Source organism: Malurus melanocephalus, unplaced genomic scaffold, assembly GCF_030028575.1.
Source record: "Malurus melanocephalus ecotype Western Australia unplaced genomic scaffold, MMel_1.1 scaffold_797, whole genome shotgun sequence".
NCBI lineage: Eukaryota > Metazoa > Chordata > Aves > Passeriformes > Maluridae > Malurus > Malurus melanocephalus.
In genome coordinates, this window is record NW_026624029.1 from 32,129 (window position 1) to 37,202 (window position 5,074).

Below are 5,074 nucleotides of genomic sequence, written 5' to 3' on the forward strand. Positions count from 1 at the left end.
ACTCTTTCCTTGTGTGCAGCAGAGCCACTGCTCAGGAATAGGAGCAGAATCAGAGACAGGAAAATGAACCAAACGTGCAGATATCACTCACAAGCAGACAGATRATGATTTCCAGATAGGTGGAGCTCTCATTAGGGATTCACCATTAATGAATGAATGACAGAGGAAAGCAAACCAGGACAGTGGGTGCAGCCAGACAGAAGCCACCTCACCACCAGCACCCCTGCTCGAGGTATGGATTACTGTGGCCAAGTGTCACAGGGAACACTTCTGGAGGCCTGCTCACAGCCAAAATAAAGATTTTTGGCACAAAAAATTACAAATTCTCTACCTGTGGATTAAGCATTTCCTCTCTCTTTGGTCCCTTTATGGCCTCCTCTTCTGCTGCCACCTTGGTCTCTGTGCTGTGCTACCCCTGCTTCAGCTCAGGCAGTTCACAACACAGAAATTGTGAAGAGCAGGAAACAGGAGGGGAGAGCTTTGGGAGCTCATGGCCTTTTCCTGCCTCCATCTATTTCTGGGAAGGTGACACCGGAGCACACATAGCAATGGTGTTAACACCACCAGGGCAGCAGCTCATCAATGGAAACAGCAGCAACACTGACAGTGCTCACCAGTCTCAGAAAAGAAAGGTCATTCAGAACTGTTTTGTTCATCTTTTCCATGAGCAGAAATATTTCAGCCCCTGTWACCAGCACAGACACTGCTCCCATCACGCTCTGCCACTCACCGTGCTCCAGGTTGGGATCACATGGATAAAGGATGCCAGGATTTTCCCTTCCACAGAACGAGCTCCAAATGCCCCAAAACTCAAGCCCTGCTGAGCGTTGCAGGCTCCAAAGCTGCTCATTTATCATGTCACAGCCCAGGGGTGTATCAGCCTTCTCAGTGAAGCACAGTGCTCACTCAGAGCTCAGTAAACCCAGGATCAGGAGACAGACACACCTGTGGAGAGAACAAATAAAATCTGATAAAAAGACAGCCACAAAGACATCTTTAACACCCATCATGAGCCCCAGAGCCAGGACAGAGGCTCTGCTCTGTGTGCCCCACGGCCATCACCACCCTCTGCTTTTGAGGGATTGTCCCTCAGCACCCTCTGAGCAGAGCAGGAGTTCTCTTGTCAGCCACAGCAAAGGCCAGCAGAGAGCACCAAGCCCAAAGCCACAGTCTGCAGTTAGACAAAAMCACCCATGGAAAAACCTCCCATTTAAAACACGGGTTACAAAGCCAAGCAGTTGTGCCCAGCACTGCGATCAAATACCATCCCCATTCCATCACAGCTCGAAATAGATTGGCCAAGAGGCAAACAACTRTAAAAACCCCGAGCTGCTGCCAAAGGACACAGAGCAGGCAGAGCCCCGTGCTGGTTCCTTCCCTTGCAGCTCTGCTGGGCCAAGGAATCCTCCCTCGTGTTCAGCAACACGGACTGGCAGCACATCCATCACCAGAGAAACCTCTCTGCTGAACTGCAGAGGTCTCACAGCACCACAGGCTGAGTGTGGCAGAGCTCAGGAGAACCTCAGCTGACAGGACAGGGCCAAAATGTCCTTATTCTGACAGGACAGGGCCAAAATGTCCTTATTCTGACAGGACAGGGCCAAAATGTCCTCATGCTAACGGGACAGGGCCAAAATGCCCTTATCCTAACAGGACAGGGCCAAGATGTCCTTATTCTGACAGGACAGGGCCAAAATGCCCTCATGCTAACGGGACAGGGCCAAAATGCCCTCATGTTAACGGGACAGGGCCAAAATGCCCTCATGCTAACGGGACAGGGCCAAAATGTCCTTATTCTGACAGGACAGGGCCAAAATGCCCTCATGCTAACGGGACAGGGCCAAAATGCCCTTATTCCATTTCCCAGCCCACAGCACAAAGCCATGTCCACCATCCATGGTCCTCCCAAACCTTCTGAACCCCTGTCAAACCTCAGAGTTCTCCTATTTCAGTTCTGCCTGCACAGCTTTGTCAGKGCTGAGCCTTTGTGCCGAGCCCCAGGAGTTTGGGACATTCTGTTCAGAGTCCCAAAGGCACTGAATAACCACTTCCATTTGCATTTGCCTAAACATAGCCTAAACATATTACAAACAAATAGCAGGAATAAGTTTARCACTCGAGGCACAATTAAAGGCTAGAAACACCCATCAATAATTCGGTATTTTTCAAAAAAAAAAAACAACCTAGAAAAAGCCAGTAAGAATAAGAATAATTGAAATGGTATTTTTGGGCTGCAGCAAAAAGCAAAGAATAAAAAGGTCGAGATGTTTGCCAAGAACTTTAAMACCTATTTTTAACCAGTGAGTGCATTTTGTGAGCTTATCTGTGGGTAAGATAAGCTGCTAAACACCATTTCTGGGGTTTYTGCTGGAGCCATGTGCAATCCCTGCTCTGAGCCTGGCTGCTCTCCCCTGCAGCCGCAGCAGGATGGCAGAGGTGGCTCCCAGCAGAGCTCTGCACCATGAATCAGATGGAGCCACCAAGGAACGAGTCTGGAGTGTGGAGGGTGGAGGGTGGAGGGTGGGCTGCAGAGAGCCCGGGGACTCGGCTGCTATTCTCAGCAGTGCCACATTCACCGCATGACCTTGTGAGAGTGACTGAATCACTGCRTGGAGCAGCTTCCCTTCCCTTCCCTTTGTGTGGAACCGCAGTGCTGCAAACACCCCGGAGGCTGTGCTGGAAGGGAGAAACACAATGAGCCTACGGGAAAAAGAAAGGAAATAATGCACTGCACCAGGGTGCAGTCACTGCTGACTTCAAAGGTGGCTTCACTGTGTTTGGAACAACGGCTCTGATCCATGCAATAAAAAAGTGTTAAAAATAGGAGCAGCATTCCCTCAGTTATTTCATCCCTCTGGGCATTGGATGAGCAGATCTTGCTGCAATCAGATGCCTGTGAGGTGTTGGATGCTGCTGYATCTGCTGAGAACCATCCTCCAGTGTCCCTGAGAGGGGAGGAGGAGGCCGAGCCCCGTTTGCTCTGGAGCTGCGGTACAGAAGAACATTCCCCCGGTTAAAGACAGCCCCTGTGGCAGTGTCTGGGAGGTTTTACTGCAGCTCTGCCTGGAAACAGCACAGGATGCAGCAGYTCCCAGTGAGCTCAGCCTGGCAGCGGCTCAGGGAGCTCTGCAGGGCACTGTCCCATGGCCACGGCTCTCTGGGCAGCCAGGGATGGCACCAGAGTTCCACTGGAACCATCTCACTGTGCCAGAGGAGKTACCTGAGCTGGCACAGCCTGGGTTTGTCACTGCAAAGTCTGTGCCAGAGGCTGCAGCAGCTCCCAAGGAAACACCAGTGGATGCTGAACCGACAGCATTCCATGGAAACTGCAGGAATCCTTCACAGAGCACAGGGGATTGCTACCACAGCCAACTCTGCTCCATCCCAATCTACCAACAGGCACTACAGCCCCTGGAAACTCCTATTTAATTCCAGAGGCCTTTTCTGTAAGGCTGCTCTGCCTGGAGCCCAGCTCAGCCTCCCCTGCAATAAAGGGGAGTTTGCACGGTGGAGAAGCCAGTCACAACCTGCTGAATTCCGGGTGAGGGGTGTTTTATGTACAYTCACAAACCCATTGTCATCAGTTATGTGTGTATGTGTCTGAGCTGTTTTCCAAAGCACTGCCAGCCACAGCAAGAGAAGGAATCCTCCCTGCAGTCACCACATGCAGATCCCAGATCCCATCCTGCAGCCTGGACTCACACCCACCTCAGCATGTCACCACAAGCTTTACTGGAACAATCTCTCTCCTTTCTGTGCACATCATCCCACACCTGCTCTCTCATCCTTCACTCCAGSTGAGCTGTGCCTCTGCTGAGCACAAATCCTGCACTTCCAGAGAAAGCAACAGYGACAAGTGACTCCAAACAGTGACAGTGGCCATGACTGCCAACACATGGCACGGCAAGGCTGCTGAGCAGGGACTGACAGCAAAAGAAACCCCTTCTGAAGGCAAGGATGCAGAGAGGAGCTTTCTGAGTGACCCAATTTGCTGCTTTTGAATGGCAATACTCACTTGCTTCRTCTCCATCACCACGTTAATCCCACCCCATCTCCCCTCCACCCTGAACAGCCACAGATCTTCTCATCTCACCCCTGGAGCAGTCACCAAACACYGATATGGGACAGTCTCTGTCACAAACCAGTCACAGGATTAACTCAGTAAACTCTGTACCTCACCCAGACTGAAGGGAAGAAGCCAGCTCTGAATGCAAAATCAGATCAACCCAGATGCACAACCACATCTTGTACATAAACAGACAAATTTTGCTCAATTTTAGGGATTTATGCCAACTGTTCCACCTGTACTTGCCATGCCAAGAGTCTGTGTCAAATGGAAGTGTCTGGATTGGTGAAAACCAAAACCAAGTTTTAAGAACAGGGGATAAGAGAGTGTTTTAATTAGGAAAACTTTACCCACGGCAGCCTCAGCAGAGGGTTTGGCAGATGAGGAACCACGGGGGAACAAAATCCAAAGGGAAGCACTGCGGAATGGCTGTACAGCACACACAATGAATGCCAACTCTGCCTGAGGAATTATGTCACAACAAGGTTAAATATTGCACTGGGACTAATACTTTCCATTTAATTTATTTTCATAAATCAATCTGCATAATGTAYGCTGGCATCCTTTATGTTCCAATTTTGCTTACAGTAATAAAACAAACTCTGCAAATCATCCTTGGCTATATGTTATTTTTGCATCCAAGAGCACCGAGTGATAGAAGCTTGGCTGATGTGACTAAGAGAGAGCAAAAGCATTCTACTTCCCAAACATAGCGGAACGAGCCTGCTTTGAAAACAGTAGGATGAAAATGACTCAGCCTGCAGTTAAAATTAGAGGTATGCTGAGATTCAGACTGCAAGAGAATACTGAATTAAACACAKTTTTACTTGACTCGAGCTTTTTTTATTAGTGCCTGGTAAATGAAATACTAGCAAATTTAAAAGTCTGTGAAACAGCCATACCCACAGGATGTTTCATGGAGCCAGTGCCATCATCCCCACAGCAGGAAAGGCAGTGGTGACAGAACATGGGACTCACATGGGGCAGATGCCACGTGTCTGGCACCCC